Below are 24,389 nucleotides of genomic sequence, written 5' to 3'. Positions count from 1 at the left end.
ACCCGCCGCCACCCGGCCCGCTAGGGGCGCCGCCGGTCAATCAGGGCGGGAGAACGGGCAGGGCCCTCCGAGCCCCCAGTGACCTTCGAAGGCCCCCCGTGCCAAAACGGTTGGGCCCATGCTCCCGCTCGCCAGCGCCCTCACTTTGGCCCGCCCCTCCGCTCGCCACACATCCGGCGGATCGGGCCTTCCGGCCTCCTTGGATCTAACCCTAACGATAGGTCAGCCCCCGAGGAGCCCCTCCCAAGGGGGCTGGCACTGCCACGCCAAGGATTGGGGACCCTTGAGCCCCGCGCTGCACTTACCCTGCCACCCCGCTGCCACACGGGCCACTAGGGCGCCGCCGGTCATTCAGGGCGGGAGAACGGCAGGGCCCTCCGAGCCCCCGGTGATCTTCGAAGACCCCCTGTGTCAAAACTCATGGGCCCACACTCCTGCGCGCCAGCGTGCTCACCTCAGCCTGCCCCTATGCTGGAGCACAGCCAGTGGATCGGGCCTGCCGGCCTCCCGGGGGCTAACACTAACCCTAGGTGGGCTCACGTGGGGCCCCTCGCAAGGGGCCTGGCGCAACCACGCCAGGGATTGGGGACCCCCGAGCACCAGTGCCTGACCCACCCTGCCGCCCTGCCGCGACACGGTGGGCTAGGGGCGTCGCCGGTCATTCACGGTGGGAGAACGGGCAGGGCCCTCAGAGCCCCAGGCGACCTTCGAAGGCCCCCTCACCAAAAACCTTGGGCCCACGCTCCTGCTCGCCAGCGCCCTCACCTCGGCCAGCCCCTCCACATGCCACACAGCCGGCGGATCGGGCCTGTCGGTCTCCTGGGAGCTAACTCCAAACCCTATGTCAGCCTCCGAGGGGTCCCTCCCAAGGGGCCTGGCATCGCCACGCCAGGGATTGGAGATGCCCCAGCCCTAGCGCCAGAATCATCCTGCAGCCCCGCCGCCACCCTGGCCGCTAGGGGCGCCGCCGGTCATTTAGGGCGGGAGAACCTGCAGTGCCCTCTCAGCCCCCAGCGAACTTTGAAGGCCCCGCGCAAAAACTCTTGGGCCCACGCTCCCGCTCGTCAGCGTCCTCACCTTGGCCAGCCCCTCCAAACGCCACACAGCAGGCGGATCGGGCCTGCCGGCCTCCTGGGGCTAACCCAAACCCTTCGTCGGCGCCCAAGTGGCCCTTCCCAAGGGGCCTGGCACCGCCACGCCAGGGATTGGGGGCCCCTGAGCAGCAGCGCCGGACTCACCCTGCAGCCCCGCCGTGACCCGACCCGCTAGGGGCGCCGTCCTCATTCAAGATGGCAGAACGGGCATGGCCCTCTGAGCCCCTGGAGACCTTCGAAGGCCTGCTGCGCCAAAATGCTTGGGCCCACGCTCCCGCTCCACAGCGCACTCACCTCGGCCAGCCCATCCGCACGCTGCACAGCCGGCGGATCGGACCTGGCGGCCTCCTGGCGGCTAACTCAAACCCTACGTCAGCCCCTGTGGAGCCCCTCCCAAGGGTCCTGGCACCACCAGGCCGGGGCTTGGGGACCCCTGAGCACCAGCGCCGGACTCACCCTGCCGCCCCGCCACGACCCGGGCCACTAGGGGCGCCATCCTCATTCAGGGAGGAAGAATGGGCAGGGCCCTCCGAGCCCCTGGCTACCTTCGAAGGCCCCCCGCACCAAAACACTTGGGCCTATGCTCACGCTCGCCAGCCCCCTCACCTCATCCCGACACTCCGCACGCCGCATAGCCAGCAGATAGGGCCTGCCGGCCTCCTGGGGGCTAACTCTAACCCTAGGTAGGCCCCAGAGAGGCCCCTCCCAAGGGGCCTGGCGTTGCCACGCCGGGGATTGGGAACCCCCAAGCCCCACAGCCGGACGCAACCTGCCACCCCGCCACCACCTGGTCCTCTAGCGGCGCTGTCAGTCATTCAGGGCAGGAGAACGGGCAGGGCCCTCTGAGCCCCCGGTGACCTTCGAAGGCCCCCCACGCCAAAACGCTTGGGCCCACGACCCGCTCGCAAGTGCCCTCACCTCGGGCAGCCACTCCTCTCGCGGCACAGCTGGAGGATCCGGCCTACCGGCCTCCTGGGGGCTAGCCCTAACCCTAGATTGGCTCACGAGGGGTCCCTCCCAAGGGGCCTGGCACCGTCACGCCGGGGATTGGGGATCACTGTGCCGCAGCTCCGGGCTCACCCTGCCGCCCTGCTGCCACCCGGGCTGCTAGGGCGCCGCCTGTCATTCAGTGCGGGAGAACTTGCTGGGCCCTCGGAGCCCCCGGTAACTTTGAAGGCCCCCCGCACCAAAAAGCTTGGGCCCACGCTCCCACTTGCCAGTGCATTCACGTTGGCACGCCCCTCCGCTCGCCGCACAGCCGGCGGATCAGGCCTGCTGGCCTCCTGGGGGCTAACCCTAAACCTAGGTAGGCCCCCGAGGGGGCCTCCCAAGGCGCCTGGCGCCGCCACGCCGGGGATTGGGGACCCCCGAACCCCACCGTTGGACGCAGCCTGCCGCCCCGCCACCACCCGGGCCGCTAGGGGCGCCGCTGGTCATTCAGGGCAGGAGAATGGGCAGGGCCCTCCAAGCCACCGGCGACCTTCGAAGGCCCCCCGTGCCAAAATGATTGGGATCACGCTCCTGCTCGCCAGCGCCCTCACCTCGGCCCGCCCCTCCACTCACCGCACAACTGGTGGATCAGGCCTGCCGGCCTCCTTTGCGGTAACCCTAACCCTAGGTCAGCCCCCAAGGGACCCCTCCCAAGGGGCCAGGCGCCGCCACGTCGGGACAGTTGGACGCCCGAGCCCCAGCTCCAGACTCACCCTGCCGCCCCGCCGCCACCCGGGCCGCTAGGGGTGCCGACGGTCATTCAGGGCGGAAGAACAGGAAGGCCCCTCCGAGCCCTCGGCGACCTTGGAAGGCCCCCCACCCCAAAACTCTTGGGCCCACGCTCCCGCTCGCCAGCGCCCTCATCTTGGCCCGCCCCTCCGCTTGCCTCACAGCCGGCTGATCGGGCCTGCCGGCCTCCTGGGAGCTAACCCTAACCCAGGGTCCGTCCCCGAGGAGCCCCTCCCAAGGGGACTGGTGCCACCACGGCAGGGATTGGGGACCCCTGAGCTCCAGCGCCAGACTTACCCTGCCACCCCGCCGCCACCCGGGCCACTAGGGCGCCGCGGGTCATTCAGGGCGGGAGAACAGGCAGGGACTCCGAGCCCCCAGCGACCTTCGAAGGCCTCCTGCGCCAAAACGCTTGGGCCAGGCTCCCGCGCGCCAGTGTGCTCACCTCAGCCCGCCCCTCCGCTCTCTGCACAGCCGGCAGATCCGGCCTGCTGGCCTCCAGCGGTCTAACCCTATCCCTAGGTCGGCTCACGAGGGGCCCCTCCAAAGGGGCCTGGGACCGCCAGGCCAGGGATTGGGGACCCCTGAGCACCAGCACCGAACTCACCCTGCTGCCCTGCCATGACCCGGCCCACTAGGGGCGCTGTCTTCATTCCGGGCGGGGGACCTGGCAGGGCCCACAGAGCCCCCGGGGACCTTCGAAGGACCGCCGCCCCAAAACGCTTGGGCCCCAGCTCCCGCTCCCCAGCGCCCTCACCTCGGCCTGCACCTCCGCTCACCGCACAGTGTGCAGATTGGGCCTGATGGTCTCCTTGGGGCTAACCCTAACCCTAGGTCGGCCCCCCAGGGGCCACTCCCAAGGGTCCTGGTGCCACTACGCCGGGGATCTGGGACCCCAAGCCCCAGAGCCAAACTCACCCTCCCACAACGCTGCCACCCAGGCCGCTAGGGGCGCCGTCGGTCATTCAGGGTGGGAGAACTGACAGGGCCCTGGAGAAACCAGCGACATTTGAAGCCTCCTGTGCCAAAATGCAGGGGCCCACAATCCCGCTCCCCAGCGCCTTTACCTCGGCCCGCCCACCTCTCACCGCCCAGCCAGAGGATCCGGCCTGCCGGCCTCATGGGGGCTAACTCTAACCCTAGGTCGGCCAACGAGGAGCCCCTCCCAAGGGGCCTGGCACCGAAATGCCGGGGATTGGGGATCCCCGAGCCACAGCGTGGGATTCACCCTGCCACCCCACCGCCAACGGAGCCGCTAGGGGCATCGCTGGTTATTCAGGGCATGAGAACGGGCATGGCCCTCCGACCCATGGCAACATTCGAAGGCCCAGGACGCCAAAACGTTGGGGACCACGCTCCCGCTTGCCATTGCCCTCAACTCAGCCCACATCTCCACTCCTCGCACAGCTGGCGGATCGGGCCTGCCGGCCTCCTGGGTGCTAACCCTAACCCTAGGACGGCCCCTGAGGGTCCCTTCCTAAGGGGCCTGGCGCCGCAATGCCAGGGATTGGGAACCCCCAAACCCCAGCACTGGATGCACCCTGACACCCCGCCCCACACGTGCCACTAGGGGCGCCGCCATTCATTCAGGGTGGGAGAACGCGCAGGGCCCTTCGAATGCCCGCCGACCTTCGAAGGCGCCCCGAACCAAAACGCTTGGGCCCAAGCTCATGTTCACCAGCACGCTCACCTCGCCCCAACTCTCCACCCGATGCACAGGTGGTGTATTGGGCCTGCTGGCCTCCTGGGGGCTAACCCTAACTGTAGGTCGGCCACGGAGGGGCCCTTCCCAAGTGGCCTGGCACAAAACGCCGGGAATGGGGCCCCAACCCAAGTGCGGGACTCACCCTGCTGCCCTTCAGGCACTGGAGCCTCTAGGGGCCCCACCGGTCATTCAGAGCGGGAGAACGGGCAGGTCCTTCCGAGCCACCACCAACCTTCGAAGACCCCCTGCACTAAAACACTTGGGCCCATGCTCAGTCTCGCCAGTGCCCTCACCTCGGCCCAACCCTCCGCATGCCACACAGCCGCTGATCGGGTCCACCGGCCTCCTGGGGGCTAACATTAACCCTAGATTGACCCCGACGGGCCCCTCCCAAGCGGTCTGGCACCGCAACGCTAGGGATTGGGGACCCCCGAGCCTCAGCACTGGACTCACCCTGCCACCCAGCCGCCACACGGGGGCTTGGGGTGGTGCCATTCATTCAGGGCGGGAGAACAGGCAGGTCCCACTGAGACACGGTGACTTCAAAGGCCCCACGCGCCAAAACGCCCAGGCCCACGCTCCCAATGACCAGCGCCCTCACCTCAGTCCGCCACTTCACTCTCCACACAGGTTGCGAATAGGGCCTACCGGCCTCCTGGGGGCTAAACCTAACCCTAGGTTGGCCCCCGAGGGGCCTCTCCCAAGGGGCCTGGCGTCTCAACGCTGGGGATGGGGACCCCGAGCCACAGCACAGGACTCACCCTCCCGCCCCACCGCCAACGGAGCCTCTAGGGGCGTGGCTGTTTATTGAGGGCAGGAGAAGGGGCAGGGCCCTATGAGCCATGGCAACATTCCAAGGCCCAACGCGCCAAAACGCTGGGGCTCACGCTCCCACTCACCATCGCCCTCAACTTGGCCCGTACCTCCGCTCCTTGCACAGCTGGCGGATCGGGCCTGCCGGCCTCCTGGGCGCTAACCCTAACCCTAGGACGGCCCCTGAGGGTCCCTTCCTAAGGGGCCTGGCGCCGCAACGCCGGGGATTGGGGACCCCCAAGCCCCAGCGCCGGATACACCCTGCCGCCCCGCCCCAGACGGGCCGCTAGGGGCGCCGCCATTCATTCAGGGTGGGAGAAACGGCAGGGCCCTCCGAGCCCCCGCTGACCTTCAAAGGCCCCCTGCGCTAAAATGCTTGGGGTCATGCTCAGGCTCGCCAGCGCCCTCACCTTGGGGCAACCCTCCGCTTGTTGCACAGCCGCTGATCTGGTCCACCGGCCTTCTGGGGGCTAACCACAACCCTAGATTTACCCCCAAGCGGCCCCTCCCAATGGGCCTGGCACCGCAATGCCAGGGATTGGGGACCCCTGAGCCCCAGCACCGGACTCACTTTGCCGCCCAGCTGCCACCGGGGTCTTGGGGTGCTGCCATTATTCAGGGAGGGAGAAAGGGCAGGGCCCTCCGAGACACGGTGACATTCAAAGGCCCCCAGTGCCAAAATGCCCGGGCCCACGCTCCCGCTCACCAGCGCCCTCAACTGGGTCCACCACTCCGCTATCCACACAGCTGGCGAATACAGACTGCCTGCCTCCTAGCGGCTAAAGCTAACCCTAGGTTGGCACCCGAGGGGCCGCTCCCAAGGGGCCTGGCGCCGCAACACTGGGGATTGGAACTACCGGAGCCAAAGTGCCTGACTCACCCTGCCACCTCGCCGCCACCAGGGCAGCTAGGTATGCCGCCGGTCATTCAGGGAGGAGAATAGGTAGGGCCCTCCAACTCCCCGAAGACATTCGAAGGCCCCCCGAGCCAAAATGCTTGGGCCCATGCTCCCGCTCCACAGAGACCTCACCTAGACCCACCACTCCTTTCGCCGCACAGCTGGTGGATTGAGCCTTCTGGTGTCCTGGGGTCTGACCCTAACCCTAAGTCAGCACCCGAGGGGCCCCTCCTAAGGGGCCTGGCGCCGCTACGCGGTGAATTGGGGACCCCTGAGCCCCAGCGCCGGACTCACCTGCTGCCCTGCCACCACCCGGGCCGCTAGGGGCGCCGGGGGTCATTCAGATGGGAGAACTGGCAGGCCCTTCCATTTCCGCTGTGACCTTCGAAGGCCCCCCACTCAAAAAAGTTGGCTCCCACGCTCCTGCTCACCAGCGCCCTCACCTCGGCCCACCCCTCCGCTTGCTGCAGAGCCAGGGGATAGTGCCTGCCGGGCCCCTGGGGGCTAACTGAAAACCTAGGTCTGCCCCGTGGGGCACATCCCAAGGGGCCTGGCTCTGCAACGCTGGGGATTGGTGACTCAGAGCCCCAGAGCCGGATTCACCCTGCCACACTGTCGCCACCCGGGCCACTAGGGATGCTGCCAGTCATTCAGGGTGGGAGAACAGGCAGGGCGCTCCGAACCCCCGCCAACCTTCAAAGGCGCCCTGAACCAAAACGCTTGGGCCCAGGCTCATGTTCACCACCACCCTCACCTCGGCCCAACTCTCCACTCGACGCACAGGTGGTGTATCGGGCCTGATGGCCTCCTGGGGGCTAACTCTAACCATAAGTCGGCCCCCGAGGGGCCCTTCCCAAGGGGCCTGGTGCCGCAGTGTGGTAGATTGGGGACCCCTGAGCCCCAGCGCCGGACTCACAAGCCGCCCCACCACCACCCGGGCCTCTAGGGGAGCCGGAGGTCATTCAGGGTGGGAGAACTGGCAGGGCCCTCCAAGACATGGTGACCTTCGAAGGTCCCCCGCGCTAAAATGCTTGGGCTCATGCTCAGTCTCGCTAGCGCCCTCACCTTGGCCGAACCCTCCGCATGCCGCACAACCGCTGATCGGGTCCACCGGCTTCCTGGGGGCTAACTGTAACCCTAGATCGACCCCCGAGGGCCCCTCCCAAGGGGCCTGGTGCTGCAACGCCGGGGATTGGGGACTCCGAGCCTCAGCACCTGACTCACCCTGCCGCCCAGTCGCCACCCGGGGGCTTGGGGTGCTGCCATTCATTCAGGGCGGGAGAACGGGCAGGACCCTCCGAGACACGGTGACCTTCGAAGGCCCCCCGTGCCAAAACGCCCAGGCCCACGCTCCCAATCACCTGCGCCCTCACCTCGGTCCGCCACTTCACTCTCCACACAGGTTGCAAATAGGGCCTGCTGGCCTCCTGGGAGCTAAACCTAACCCTAGGTTGGCCCCCGAGGGGCCCCTCCCAAGGGGCCTGTCATCGCAGCGCTGGGGATGGGGACCCCGAACCCAAGTGCCGGACTCACCCTGCTGCCATTCAGCCACCCGAGCCGCTAGGGGCCCACCGGTCAATCAGGGAAGGAGAAGGGTCAGGGCCCTCCCAGCCCCCACTGACCTTCGAAGGCCCACTGCGCTAAAACACTTGGGCTCATGCTCAGGCTCGCCAGCGCCCTCACCACGGCCCAACCCTCTGCATGTTGCACAGCCGCTGATCGGGTCCACCAGCCTTCTGGGGGTAACCGTAACCCTAGATCGAACCCTGAGGGGCCCCTCCCAAGGGGCCTGGCGCCGCAATGCCAGGGATTGGGGACCCCAACCTCAGCACTGGACTCACCCTGCCGCCCAGCCGCTACCCGGGTCTTGGGGTCCTGCCCTTCATTCAGGGTGGGAGAACAGGCAGGGCCCTCCGAGACAGGGCGACCTTCAAAGGACCCCCGCGCCAAAACGCCCTGGCCCATGCTCCCACTCACCAGTGCCCTTAACTCGGTCCGCCACTCCGCTATCCACACAGCTGGCGCATAGGGTCTGCTGGCCTCCTAGGGGCTACCCTAAACCTAGGTTGACCCCCGAAGGGCCCCTCCCAAGGGGCCTGGCGCCCGAACGCGGGGGATTGGGGATACCCGAGCCGCAGCACCTGACTCACACTGCCGCCCTGCTGCCACTTGGGCTGCTAGGGGCGCCACCAGTCATTCAGGGAGGAGAATGGGCAAGGCCGGCCAAGTCCCCAGAGACATTCGAAGGCCCCCGGCGCTAAAACGCTTGGGCCCACGCTCCCGCTCCACAGAGACCTCACCTCAACCCACCCCTCCTTTCGCCGCATAGCTGGCGGATTGAGCCTGCTGCCGTCCCGGGGGCTAAACCTAACCGTAGGTCAGCCCCCGAGGGGCCCCTCCCAAGCGGCCTGGTGCCCCAATGCGGTGGATTGTGGACCCCCGAGCCCCAGCACCAGACTCACCTGCCGCCCCGCCACCACCCGGGCCGCTAGGGGCCCCGCGGGTCATTCAGACTGGGAGAATTGGCAGGGCCCTCTGTTTACCCTGTGAACTTCGAAGGCCCCCCGGGCAAAAAAGTTGGCTCCCACGCTTCTGCTCCCCAGCGCCCTCACCTCGGCCCGCCCCTCCGCTTGCTGCAGAGCCAGCGGATAGTGCCTCCCAGGCTCCTGGGGGCTAACCAAAACCCTAGGTCGACCCCATGGGGCACATCCCAAGGGGCCTGGCTCTGCAACCCTTGGGATTGGTGACTCAAAGCCCTAGAGCCAGACTCACCCTGCCACACTGTCGCCACCCAGGCCGCTAGGGGCGCTGCCGGTCATTCAGGGTGGTAGAAGGTCAGGGCCCTGGAGAAACCTGCGACATTTGAAGCCTCCCGCGCCAAAATGCAGGGGCCCACGCTCCAGCTTGCCAGGGCCTTTACCTCGGCCTGCCCACCTCTCACCGTCCAGCCAGAAGATTGGGCCTGCCGGCCTCCTGGGGGCTAACCCTAACCCTAGGTTGGCCCCCGAGGGGAACCTCCCAAGGGGCCTGGCGCAGCAATGCCAGGGATTGGGGACCCCCGAGCCTCAGCGCCGTAGTCACCGTGCCGCCCTGCCACCACCCGGGCCGCTAAGGACGCCTCTGGCCATTCAGGGCGGGAGAACTGGCAGGGCCCTTGAATGCCCCGGCGACCTTCCAAAGCCCCCCGCGCCAAAATGCTTGAAACCACGCTCCAGCTAAACCGGTGCCCTCACCTCGGCCTGGACCTCCACTACCGCACAGCTGGTGGATCATGCCTGCCGGACTCCTGGGTGCTAACACTAACCCTGGGACGGCCCCAGAGGGGCCCCTCCCAAGGTGCCTTGCGTTGCAATGCATGGCATTGGGATCCCCAAACCGCAGTGCCAGACTCACATTGCCACCCCGCCACCACCCGGGCCGCTAGGGGAGCCGCCGGTCATTCAGGGCGGGAGAACGGGCAGGGCCCTCTGAGCCTTTAGTGACGTTCAAAGGCCCCCTGCGCCAAAACGCTGGGTACCATACTCCCGCTCGCCAGCGCCCTCACCTTGGCCCACTCCTCCGCTCGCCGCACAGCCGGCGCATCGGTCCTGCTGGCCTACTGGGGTCTAACCCTAACCCTAAACCCTAACCCCTAACCTTAAACCCTAAACCTTAACCCCTAATCCTAACCCTAACCCTAACCTATAACCTAACCCTAAACCTAACCCTAACCCGTACCCCAACCCGTACTCTAACCCTAATTCTAACCCATACCCTAACCCTAACCTGTACCCTAACCTTAACTGTAACCCTAACATGTACTCTAACCCATACCCTAACCCGTACCCTAACCCTAACCCTAAACTGCACCCTAACCCGTAACTTAAACCGTACCCTAAACCTAACCGTAACCCTAACAAGTACCCTAATCTGTACCCTAACCTTAACCCTAAACCCTAAACCCTGACCCTAACCCATACCCTAACTCGTACCATAACCCGTACCCTAACCCTATCCGTACCATAACCCTAACCCGTACCCTAAAGGTAACCCTAAACCCTAAACTGTAACCCGTACCCTAACCCTAACCAGTACCCTTACCTTACCTTAACCCATACCCTAACGCGTACCCTAACCCGTACCCTATCCCTAATCCGGACCCTAACCCATACCCTAACCCATACCTAAACCTAACCTGTACCCTAACCCGTACCCTAACCCATACCCTAACCCTAACCGTACCCTATCCCTCTCCCTAACCCGTTCCCTAACCCATACCCTAACCCTAACCCTAAACCATAACCTAACCTGTACCATAACCCTAACTGTACCCTAACCCTTACCAGTACCCTAACCCTAAACTGTACCCTAAACCGTACCCAAATCCGTACGCCAACACTTACCCTAAACTGTACCCTAACCCGTACCCTAAACTGTACCTTAATGCATACCCTAACCTGTAACCTAACCCTAACCCGTACCCTAAACCTAACCCGTACTCCAACCCTAACACTAACCCTAAACCTAAACCCTAAACCCTAACCCGTACCCTAAACCCTAATCTGTACCCTAACCCATAACCTCTAACCTATAACCCCTAAACCCAACCCTAACCTGTACCCTCTCCTTACCCTAACCCTAACCCCTACCCTCACCCATACCCTAACCGTAACCCATACCCTAACCTTAACCCGTACCCTAATCCATACCTAACCCTGGGGATTGGGTACACCTGAGCCCCACCACGGGACTCAGCCTGCCACCCCTCAGGAAACCATGCCCCTTGGGGCGCCACAGAGCATCCCGTGCAGGAGAACTGGTAGTGCCCCCCTGAGCCCCCAGCAATTCTTGGCGGCCCCCTACACCCCAACCCTGAGGCCCACGCTCATCCCGCCCCACGCCTTCCCTTCAGCTTGCCACCGAGCTCGTTGCAGAGCCGGCAGATCAGGCCTGCCGGGTTCCTGGGGCCTAGACCTGACCCTAGGTCGGCTGGGTAGGGCCCCTCCCCTGGGGCCCGGTGCCACAGCCCCAGGGACTGGGGAAACCTGAGCCCCACTGCAGGACAAAGCTTGCCAACATGCAGGAAACCGTGCCCCTTGGGAGACTGTAGAGCATTCAGGGTGGGAGAATCAGGAGGGCCCCCAGAGCCCCCGGCGAACTTCAGCGATCCCTAAACTCAACCTTGAAGCCCCTGCTCACCCCACCCCGCACCCTCACCTCAGCCCGCGGCGGAGCTCGCCACATAGTGGGCAGATCTGGCCTGCGGGGTTCTTGGGCCCCAACCCTAACCCTAGTTCATCTGTGGAGGGGCCCCTCCCCAGGAGCCTGGAGCCGCAGCCGCGGGGATTCGGGACACCTGAGCCCCACAGCAGGACTCAGTCTGCCACCCCGCAGGAAACCGTGCACATTGGGAGGCCATAGAGCATTCAGGGCGGGAGAACCAGGAGGGCCCTCCTGAGCCACCAGTGAACTTCGGCGGCCTCCCGCACCCTAACCCTGAGGCCCACACTCACCCTCCCCACACCCTCACCTCAGCCCGTGTAGCTCGCCATACAGCCAGCAGATCAGGCCTGCGGGGCTCCTGGGGCCTAACCCTAGCCCTAGGTCGGCCACGGGTGTGGGGGCCTCCCCAGGAGCCTTGCACCACAGCCCCATGGAATTGGGATACCTGTGCCCCAACGCAGGACTCAGCTTGCCACCCGACAGGAAACCGTGCCCCTTGGAGCTCTATGGAGCCTACAGGGCACGAGAACTTGGGGAGGCCAATTGAGCCCGTCCCCACCTTTGGCAGCCACCCGTTCCCCAACACTGAGGCCCATGCTCACCCTGCCCCATGGCCTCCTCTCAGCCCTAAACAGAGCTCGCTGCACAGCCTGCAGATTGTCCCTGCCGGGCTCCTGGACCCTAACCCTTACCCTAGGTTGGCCACAGAGGGGCCACTTCCCAGGGTCCTGGAACCCCACTCCGGGGGATTGGGGACACCCAAGCCCCACCGTAGGGCTCAGCCTGCAGCCCACAGTAAACTGCACCATTTTGGGGAAAAACAGAGCATTCAGGGCAAGAGAATTGGGGCAACCCCTGAGAGCCCCCTCTGGTGAACCCCGACCTTTGTGGGCCCTTCCAGATGAAACCCCAAGGCTCACACTCACCCGCCCTTGTGCCCTCATCTCACTCGCCCTGGGAGTTCTCTGAGCACTGAGCAGTTCAGACCTGCTGTCTCTTGGGGCCTAACCTAACCCTGGGTCCTCTGCTGAGGGTCCCTCCCCGTTTGCCTGCCTCCAAGACACCAGGCATTGGGCTCACCTCTGCACGACTAGAGGACTCAGCCTGCCCCACAGCAGGAAACTGTCCATTTGGGGCTTCAGCAAGGATTCATAGGAAAATCGGAGGGCCCCCCTCAGCCCATCCCAGGGAATCCCCACTTTCAGAGATCTCCCCGCATCCAATTAGTAGCTTCACACTGACCTTTAAACTGGCTCTCCACGGAGATCTTTTGAAATTCTCCGCACTTCCAACCGATGGCATCATCCAGCTTCAGTGCCTTACCCAGCTTTAGGTCTTGAGATGGATTAAAATGGGAAGTCACTTCATTGATGACGACGTACTGATGACCAAAAGATACATGCATAAATGCTTCACATCACTTGGCTTCAGGGAAATGCATATCTAAACCCCTATAGATGCCATATCACACGAGGCCAAATATCTATAAATAAGAAGACATGAAACTATACATGTTGGAGAGGATGTGGAGAAACGGGAACCCTCTTACAACCCTGTACGAATGCAGTCCGGTACAGCCACTCTTGAAAATAGTATGGAGTTTCCTCAAGAAGTTATAAATAAAGCTACCCTATGTCCCAGCAATTGCACTACTGGGTATTTACCCCAAACAGACAGAGGTAGTGAAGACGGGACACATGCACCCCAGTGTTCATAGCAGCAATATCTATAATAGACAAACTATGGAAGGAGTGCAGATGACCATGGATAGATGAATGGATAAAGAAGATGTGGATCATATATATAATGGAATATTACTCAGCCATCAGAAAGGATGAATACTTACTATCACACCGACCTGGGTGGAGCTGGAGGGTATTATGCTGAGTGGAATAAGTCGATGAAAGAAAGACAATGATCATATGCTTTCACTCTTATGTGGAATATCAGAAACAAGGAAGAAGACCATAGGGGAAGGAAGGGAAAATAGAATGGGAAGTCATCAGAGAGGGAGAAAACCCATGATAGACTCTTAACTATCACAACAAACTGATGATTCCTGGAGCAGAAGTTGGAGGGGGGGTAACTGGGTGAGTGGCATTAAGGAGGTCACACGATACAATGAGCACTGGGTGTTACACACGACTGAAAATTTATTGAAGACTACAGCTGAAACTAATGATGTACTGTAAGTTGGCTAATTGAATTTAAATTAAAGAACAAAAGACCTCGAATACAGAATCCTAAACATTTGTATGGAACCACTAAAGATTCCGAACAGCCAGTGCAATGTGGAAAAGAAAAACAAACCTGGAGGACTCACAATTTCAGATTTCAGGTTATACTACAAAGCTGCAGTCATCCTAACAAGAGAGTACGGCACAAAAATAGACACAGCGACCAAAGGAACAGGATACAAGTTCAGACAGAAACCCACAATTATGTGGTCCATGAATCTTCCACAAAGCAAGCAATGATATCAAAAGGGAAAAGGACAGTCTCTACAACAAATGGTGTTGGGAAAACTAGACAGCTACGCACAAAAGAATGAAATTAGACTGCTTTCTTACACAATACAGACAAACACAAAACAGTTTCAAGACCTCAATATGAGACCTGAATCCATAAAAATCCTACACGAGGGAAGACAGTAACTTCTTGACATGGACCATACCAACGTTTTTCTAGACTGTGTCCTGAGGCAAAGGAAATGAAAGCAAAAATAAACTATTGGGAATACAGCAAAATAAAAAGTTTCCACACGGCAGAAGAACAATGGAAACGTAAAAATAATAAGACAACCTATTCAAAGGGAGAAGATATTTGCAATGATCATATGCAATAAAGGGATAGTGTCCAAAACATATAGAACTGATACTACTCAACCCCCAAAAAACAAATAATCCAGTTAAAAAATAGGCAGAAGACATGGACAGACATTTCTCCAAAGAAGAAATACAAATGGCCAACAGTCCCGTGAAAAGATGTTCACCATCACCCATCATCAGGAAAATGTAAATCCAAAGGACAATGAGGTAATACCTCAAACCTGTCAGAATGGCTAACATCAAAAGCACAACAAATAGCAGGTGTTGGGAGGATGTGGATAAAGGGGGATCCTCACGAACTGTGGGTGGGAATGCAAACTGTGGTGGCCACCGTGGAAAACAGTATGAAGGTTCCTCAAAAAATTAAATACAGAACTAGCCTACGATCCAACAATCACACTACTCGTATTTCCCCAAAGCCTAGGAAAACAGTAACTTAAAAGGATACGTGCACCCCTATGTTTCTTGCACCATTATTTACAATATCACAATATGGAAGCAACCCAAGTGTCTGTAGAAAAATTGACAAATGAGATGATAGATGTGTGTATTCACACACACACACACACACACACACACACACACACACACACACACACTGGAGTATTACTCGGCTTGAAAAAGAATGAAACCTTGCCATTTGCAGCCACATGGATGGAGCTAGAGAGTATCATCCTAACTAAAATCAGTCAGTCAAAGAAAGACAAATCCCATACGATGTCATATTAATGGGGAATTTAAGAAACAAACAGAAATAAATAACTGAAAGAGGAAAAGGAGACACACCAAAATACAATCTCTTAACAATAGAGAACAAACGGATAGTTACCAGAGAGGAGGTGGATAGAGGGATGAGTGAAATAGATGAAGGGGATTAAGAGGACGCTTTTCTTGATGACCACTGAGTAATATATACAATTACTGAATCACTCTATTGTACACCTGACGAATGTAACACTGTATGTTAGCTCTCCTGGAATTAAAATAAATTTTTAAAAAAGATTTTTCCTTCAGGAAGCTCTTTGAAAAAGCTTTTCCTGTGCAATGTGCATAAGCCCTACTTGGGAGGATTCACTCTACAATAATTATTCACTCCATGCCTCAAATTCAGATTTCACTGAATTCTTACTGTCGATCCCAGCCCACGGGAGCCATGGTCCTTTTCAGTCCAGGCTCAGCACCTATGCATTCAAGATTGGAAGGAGAGACACATGTCACTTCACAGTCCAGAAAGCTATTATTGTTTCTGTTTCAGTGTGAGAGAGCCACAGACTTTGGGACAGGTTTCAGAGCAGGTTTATTATGGATCCTAGATCTCTACTTCAATATTCATTGCCTGGATCCATTTGGCTAATAGGTTCCCTGTGGATGGGCTTGCTTCCAAGCACATACATGGAAGATGCAAAGGTGGGTGGGCTTGGTGCGGGACAGGAAGACCAAAAACAGACAAGGGTCCGACCCCTCCCCTGATCCAGGAACTGCTACGGGAGAGGGTACAGGAGGTAGAATCCATGAGAAACTCCAAGGTCACCAGCTGAACAGAGGAGGCATAGGTCAAGGGATCTGGAGATGCAGGGGTTGAAGGCTGCTCTGAGATACCTCTGGGAGGAAGGGAGGGAAGGAATGAGAAGGAGACACTGCCTGCCCCTGGCCCATGCCAGCTGCGCACCACTCCAACACGCATCCGTCTACACAGCTGACACAGCCTGAACTCAGGACGGCTGGCTCGGGTCCCTCAATCCTCAGTGGGACAGCTGGACCCAGGGATCACAGACATGCTGAGGGAGATGAGAGGGAAAGCTGCCCCACCCAGGTCATCGCCTCCTTGAGCAGACAGCCCTTCAGAACTGCTAAAAAAAAACCCACTAACGGGGTTGAAAGACATGCCATGGATGAACTAAGGCATAGAGATATGTAAAATATCATTCTTTTTTAAGTTCAGAGATGTCATCTCAGAAAGTGGGGACAGCTTCCCTGAAGAAGACTGAGGGGAGGGCAGGCCATGCTGAAAAGGGGGACATGGCTCTCCTGATTGGGGACCTGCAGCCCCCTTCCAGGGCAGGGCATCATCCTCGCATCACACGAGATCCATGGATATGTTCCATCAGGGCCAGATGTTTGTCTCGAGAAGGCTACCTTGGCATCGGACTGCACAGGGCACCAGGGATGAGGGCCAGATGGAGGACGGACAATACCCCGGAGGCCATGGGGCAAGAGCAGAGGCACATGACCTTGAAGATGATGATGAAAAGCAGGAGGTGGCAGCATGGAGCCAGCCCGAAAGTACCATGGGAGCAGTGCCCACAGCTACACTGACTGGGTGCCTTCTGTGCCCGGTGTGGCTGACTTCAGTGTGCTCCAGACTAGTCCTGACCACAAGTCTAGGAAGTGTGCACCACCCCAGGCCTCCTCTCCCCTTGCAGCTGCTAGGAATCACGGTCACAGACCCTGGTCAGCTTTCGTGGAAACCAAGCAGTGGCTCCCCCACATGCTGCACCTCTGGTGGTGGTCCAGTGTGACCCTCATGCCTGGCCAGACACTGATGTCTACCTGTCTCCACACAAATCCACAGGCAGGAGGGTGTCCCTGAATTCCACAGCACCTGATGAGACAGATCCACAGAACCCAACACCCAGTGGGTCACTTGGGACCTCACCTATGGTCATGGAGCTCACCATACCCTATTTCTGTCACTTCACACAGAAAGCCTGGTTCTGATCCCCCACAATACACACATCCTGGTTGCTGACCTGGGGTCATGCCATGAACCCACATGGCACCTTTCTTTAAGAGAAGGCTATGCCTACACCTCCTAGAAAATATTTCTAATGAAGTACAAGTCCATGAGGACTACGGTGTGAACGGTAGCACACAGCCTGTATGGTAGTAGACAGTAATTCTAACAAGGGTTAACCCCTGTCCCCCGTTTCACAAAACCTTCCTCTGCCCCATGGAACTCATGGTCTGCCCTCAGTAAACCCTCCAGGAAACAAACCTTTCATCTGAATGCCCTCGTCACCTTCTGCTTCAAATCTTGTCCAACCACAACGATATGAAACTAGAAATCAGTCTCAAGAAAAAAATGGGACAGTCAAAAATAGGTGGAGATTGGGGGGCCTGGGTAGCTCAGTCGTTAAGGATCTTCCTTCAGCTCAGTTCCTGATCCCAGGATCCTGGGATTTAGCCAGGAATCAGGCTCCTTGCTCAGCGGTAAGCCCGCTTCTCCCTCTCCCACCCCCCTGCTTGCGTTCCCTGTCTCGCTGTCTCACTCTCTCTCAGATACTTAAATAATCTTAAATAAATATGTGGAGATTTAACAACATGCTACTGAACAACCAAGAGTCAAAGAAGAAATAAAAAAAAATTTTGAAGTACCTTGACACTGATGAAAAAGACAACCTACAAAAACTTATGGGATGCAGCAAAAGTAGCTCTACGGGGGACATTCATAGAAACTCAAGTCTTCATCAAACCATGAGAATGGTCTCCAATAAACAACATGATTTATGTTGTAAAGAAGTAGAAAATAAAACAACAAACAAAGCCCCACATTAGTAGAAATAAGGAAATAACAAAAAGGAATGCATAAATAAATCCAACAGAGACTAAAAAGACCAAAAAAAACCAAAAACAATGAAAATGAGAGCTGCCTTTTTTGGAAAGATAAACAAAACTGACAAACTTAGCTAGACTCACCAAGAAAGACAGAGGACTTGAATACAATCAGGAAAGAAAGATAATGGATTTCTGTAGCATATCAAAATCAAAAGAACTCTTCAAACTTGGACACAACAACTTCTTGCAAGCCACGTCTCTAAAGGCAAAGGAAATAAAAGCAAAAATGAACTATTGGCAATTCATCAAGATAAAAAGCTTCTGCACGGCAAAGCAAACGATCAACAAAACAAAAAGGCAACCTATGGAATCGAAGAAGATATCTGCATATAATATTACAGATAAAGGGCTGGTATCCAAGATCTATAAAGAACTCCTCAAACTCGACACCCAAAAAAATGGGCAGAAGGCACAAAGAGATACTTCTCCAGAGAAGACATACAAATGGCCAACAGACACATGAAAAAAGGCTTCACATCACTTGCCATCAGGCAAATACAACTCAAAACGACAATGAGATACCACCTTACACCAGTTAGAATGGTTAAAATTAACAAGGCAGGGGGCACCTGGGTGGCACCATGGTTAAACGTCTGCCTTCGGCTCAGGGTGTGATCCTGGCATTATGGGATCGAGCCCCACATCAGGCTCCTCTGCTATGAACCTGCTTCTTCCTCTCCCACTCCCCCTGCTTGTGTTCCCTCTCTCACTGGCTGTCTCTATCTCTGTGGAATAAATAAATAAAATCTTGAAAAAAAATTAACAAGACAGGAAATTACAAAAAGTCAGAGAGGATGTGGAGAAAGGGGAACCCTCTAACACTACTTGTGAGAATTCAAGCTGGTATAGCCACTTTTGAACAATATGGAGGTTCCTCAAGACATTAAACACAGAGCTATCCAACGACCCACCAATTGCACTACTGGGTATTTACCCCATAGACACAGAGTAATGAAAAGAAGGGGCACCTGTATCCCAATGTTCATAGCAGCAATGTCCATAATAGCCAAACTGTGGAAGGAGCCAAGATGTCCTTCAGCAGATGAATGGACATGGAAGATGTGGTTCATCTATACAATGGAATATTACTCAGTCATCAGAAAGGATGAATACCCACCATTTGCACCTACGTGGATGGACCAGGAAGGGATTGTGCTAAGTGAAATTAAGTCAAGCAGAGAAAGACAATTATCATATGGTTTGACTCCTATGTGGAATGGAAGGAATAGCATAGAGGACATTAGAAGAAGGAAGGGAAAAGTGACAGGGGGGAATGAGAGTGGGAGATGAACCATGAGGGACTATTTACACTGGGAAACAAACTGAAGGTTGCAGAAAGGGAGGGTAGGGGAATGGGTTATCCTGGTGATGGGTATTAAGGAGGGCATGTGTCATAATGAGCACTAGGTGTTATATGCAAACAATGAATCATGGAACACTTCATCAAAAACAAAGGAAGTACTGTAGGGTGACTAACATCATTTTTAAGAAAGAGAAAGATATGAAATCCATACAGGAAAACTGTCACTATTTGCAAATGATATGAAATCCCAAAAAATTCCACAGAAAAACTGTTAGTTTAAACAACTTCAAGAAAGCTGCAGGATATAAAGTCAATATACAGAGACCTGTTGTCTTAATTTTTTTTCAGATTTTATTTATTTATTTGAGAGGAAGAGAAAAAGCACATGCAGGGGGAGTGTCAGAAAGAGGGAGAAGCAGACCCTCGCTAAGCAGGGAGCAAAACACGGGGCTTAATCCCAGAACTCTGGGATCATGACGTGAGCCGAAGGCAGACGCTTCACCTATGGGGCCACCCAGATGACCCAACTTCTTGCATTCCTGTATACTGATGACACACATTCGCAAAGAGAAATTTAAAAAGCATTGCCATTTACAATTGCAACAAAAAAAAATTTAGGAATAAAAGTAACCAAAAATGAGAAAGAGATAGTACACTCAACACATGGCAGAAAAGAAATGAAAAACATGTGTGTCGAGGGGGGCAGGATGTATGGGTCAAAGATTTGGAAGGCAACACAAACAAATGGAAGCATATGCCATGCTCCTTAACTGGAAGAGTTAATTATGTGAACATGTCCATCATACCCAAAGCAATCGACTATCTAAGAAATCCCTATCTGAATTCCAGTGGCATTGTTCGAGGAAATATAAAACAGTCCTCAAACTTGTATGGAATCACAAAAGACCTCAAATACCCAAAGCAACCTGGAGAAAGAAAGGTGCAGTCAACACACTCCTGGATTTCAAGCTAGATTACAAAGCTGTTGTCATCAAAACAAGATGGTACTGGCATAAACACAGACACCAGGTCAGTGGAACAGAACAGAAAGCTCAGAAACTTACCCACATGTAGATGATCCTAACTTAGGACACAGCAGCAGAAGATATGCCATGAGGGAAGGACTGTCTCTTCAGTGAGTGGTAACAGGCAAACTGGACACTAAATGCAGAAGAATATAACTGGGTCACTTTCTTACACCACACACAAAATTTTTAATGGATGAATGATTTGAACATAAGACCTGAATCCATAAACCTCCAAGAAGACACAGGTACTAAGTCTATTGACATTGGTTTTGGCAAAGAGTCTTCAGATCAGACACCAAATGCAAAGGCAACAAAAGCAAAAATAAACAAGTGGAACAACATCAAACTGAAATCTTCCACGCGGCAAAGGAAACCAGCAAAAACTTAAAAGGCCACTCACCGAATAAGAAAAAAATACCTGCGAATCATATGTATTAGGAGAAGCTAATATCCAAAATACACACAACACTCATACAAATCAAAACAAACAAACAAAAAACTGTATAAAAAAGGGGGTGAATATGTGAATAGATACTTTCCAAAGATGGCACACAGGTGCCAACAGACAGAAAAAGTTGTTCGACATCACTCATCATCGTCAGGGAGACATCAGTCAAACCCACAATCGGCTATCCCCTCACAACTGTTGGAACAGCAATTGTCCCAGAGACAGACACCAGATGGGGTCAAGGGTGTGCAGACGAGGAGACACTGTGCACTGTTGGTGGGAATGGAAATTGGTGCAGCCACTGTGACAAACAGTATGGAGGTTCCTGAAAAAATAAATGCAACTACCACATGACCCAGTAATGGCTCTACTGAGTATTGATTAGGAGAACACAAAAATACTGCCTCAAAAAGACAGATGCACTCCCATGTTCACTGCAGCATTATTCACAAGAACCAGACATGGAAACACAGACCTTGGGGGCCTAATGCCAAGTAACTCAGACACAGAAAGACCAATACCAGATGCTCTCATGTACATTCCACGTGGAATAAACAAATACTGAACGCATAGATACTGAGAGCAGATTGGTAGGTGCCAGATTCGGGGATGGGGTGGTAGAAATGGGTGAAGGTGGTCAAAGTCTCAATGTTTGAGTGAGAAAATCCTACAGTCATGAAATGTTGTGTCCAGCATGGAGACTAAAACTAACCCCGCAGCATGGGGTATAGGTTTCCCTGCTCTTTGAAAGTACAGGGCTTCTGAGAAACCTTGCACAGCAGAAATGGTGTCAAGAAGGAATGGTCATTAATTTACACTGAACAATTAGACAGTGTGCTCAGACTCCAAAATTCCTTCTCTATGGCTTTTCTTCGGCCTCAGCACACAAGGTTCTAACGGAGGCCCAGCATATATGAAGATAAAGCACAGCAGAGGCTCACAGACACCATTCAAAGTGCTGGTGGCTGGATGCGGAGAGCGGTTCCCAGCGGAAGGAGCTGGTTGGGGTGCACGCCGCCTCTGTCGTGCTTCTCCCCAAAACAGATGCTGAACGCCATTCTCACTGTTCACCATTTTTCATAAAAGGGAAATCCTCTTCAGGTCTCTTCCTCTTACTGAAGCTGGGTAATAACGTAGTTCTTTCAAGAAAGCCCAGTGTCTTACTGTGAACGTTTAAAAAGTGGGGGATACTTGTACTTGAGCATTGCTGAGGGAGGAGACGTGAAAGGTTCTCCCAGACACAAACCTCAGCAGATCCACCAGGAAAGGCACCTTCCTCAGCATGCGGAACACGGACTACCTCCTACCGCCCTAGAAACCATCTCTTTCCCCTCGATCAGGTCAACCCACAACAGCTGGGAATTACCCAATTCCTCCGTACTCCCGCTCCTAATAGCTAACCCATCAGCTAATCCTGTGAGCTCCATCTTCAAAATGGACCCAGAATAGGTCTAACCACTCCATCCAAGGCCACCTGTCTGGTCCACAGTGCCTGAGTTCCTGGAAAAGCTTCGTCATTGACCTGCCTTGCCATCTTCAACCCTCTGTCATCTGTTCTCAACACTGTAGCCAGGATGGCCCAGTGAAACAGGATGTCATTGGGTTATAGCCCTGGAATGGCTTTCAATCACCCTCTGTCACCTCTCTGAGCTCATGTCCTAAGCTGTCTCCTGTGGCCACAGGGCCTTCTTGCTGCTCCTGGACATAGCTGGAATTCTCCTGCCCCAGAGCCTTTGCACATGCTTTCCCTTCTGTTTCGAATGCTCTTGATGTGTTCTCACTCACCTTTGGAGAAGTCTGAATTGGAGTGACAGGGACAGAAGATGAGGCTGTGTGTGTTGGGTGAGGCTGGTGGCCCAGAAGAAGGTTCTCTGCCAGCTCTCCGCCTGTGCCTCACTTGTCCTCAGCCAGGGAACTTGCACACAGCCCTCACCTGTCACAACTCTCACCCAGGAGACCCACAGCCACCCCTGGAGCCCACACTGAACACACCCTCTTGCAGAATGCATTCAGCTCTCCTCTGGGACCCCTGTCAGCTTTACCCAGACCTGAAACTCTCCCATCTCCTGCAAAGCTCCCGGATTCCTCCTCTTCTTTCAAAATCACACTGGCGCAAGGATTTCATGAGAAAGCTATAACGCTAACTAATGAAAGGTTCACACCTACTTTCCCCTTCTGTTACCTTTTTCTCCACCTTCTTTCCTACCTGTGCAAACTGTAACATATCAGTGGAATATGAACATGCTCTGAGATCTGAATCTTTCATTGCAGCTTTCGGAGGACTCCTTATGTGATAAGAAACTAGTGTATCCTACAACAGGGTGTTTTACAACTCTCATCTATAGAATAGTACAGCCCAATTCACTACAATTTTACCTCACTCTTCATGAAGCAGAACACTTTTCCCTTCCTTCTTTTACTTAAATTCCAGTTAGTTCACATGCCATGGAATATTCGCTTCAGGGGTAGGATTTAGTGATTCCTCACCTGCATACAGTACACGGTGCTCATCACAAGTGCACCCCTTTATACCCCTCACCCACTTAACACTTCCCCCCACGCCCCTGTCCTGCAGCAACACTCAGTTTGTTCTCCAAGGTTGAGTCTATTTCCTTGTTTGCCTCTCTCATCACCCCTCCACTCTTCATCTGTTTTCTTTCTGAAATTCCAAAAGCGTGAGAGCATAGGATATTTGTCTTTCCTCACTGAGTTTGCTTAGCTTAATACACTCTAGATCCATCCACATCCTTTCAAATGGTAAGATTTCATTCTTTTTGAAGCTGGGTCATATTCCAGTATATATATGTATCCCACATCTGCTTTATCCATTCATCATGCATGGACTTTGGGATTCTCTCCATAGTTTGGCTACTGTGGACATTTCTGCTATAAACATCATGGTGCATGTTCCCCCTTTGAATCTGCATTTTGTATCCTTTGGGTAAATACCTAGGAGAGCAATTCCTGGATCATGTGGTTGTTCAATGTTTAACTTTTTGAGGAACCCCCACATTGTTTCCCAGACTGGTGCACCACTTTGCATTGCCACCAACAGGATGGGAGGGTTCCCCTTTAAGCAGAATGTTATCTGCCTGCAATTTCATAAGAGGAAACAAAACCTCTGGGAGATGCACCCAGGGTCAGGCAAGCAGTTGCAAACTTCACCCCAAGGCTCCTGACGCCAAGCCCCTTGAAGCCACCAGCATGACACTATCCAAAAGAATTCCCAGACTCTCCTTCTGACTCCACCACCAAAGAAACTACAGAGAGAATATGGCACCTCAAAATATTGAGATAATACATTTAGTAAAACTAGAAAGTCAAGCTCAACTTTTAAACAGGAACAGGCCGCTTTGGATAATTTTGAATTTTCCCTCCGCCCTAATTTTAACTCTTCTGATGAATAAACTAATCAAGGATGAAACATCACCTTTGTCAAATGACATCATCCAAGTCTGTATCGGATGAAAAAAAGCTACCTAACTGTAGATGCTGGCCACTCAACCATAACATAGGCGCAATTGAATAAACACTGTTAGATGAAGGAACAAATTAGATGTTACAAACAGGCACAGAGTGAATCTAACCTTCCCTTTCTAATAAAAGAGGGTTCCTCGGAAAAAGATGATCAAAATTCATTCGTAAGCAATAAATGGACAGAGAAATTGTGATCCCCTGCAAAGTTCTACCTGCAGGGAAACTAAGTAATTCTTGCACCAAACCCAGAATGCTGACA

Source organism: Ursus americanus, chromosome 6 (assembly GCF_024610735.1).
Source record: "Ursus americanus isolate L20-20 chromosome 6, mUrsAme1.1.p, whole genome shotgun sequence".
NCBI classification, from domain to species: Eukaryota; Metazoa; Chordata; class Mammalia; order Carnivora; family Ursidae; genus Ursus; species Ursus americanus.
The sequence above is the reverse complement of the archived record's forward strand: the minus strand, read 5'-3'. Positions refer to the sequence as shown.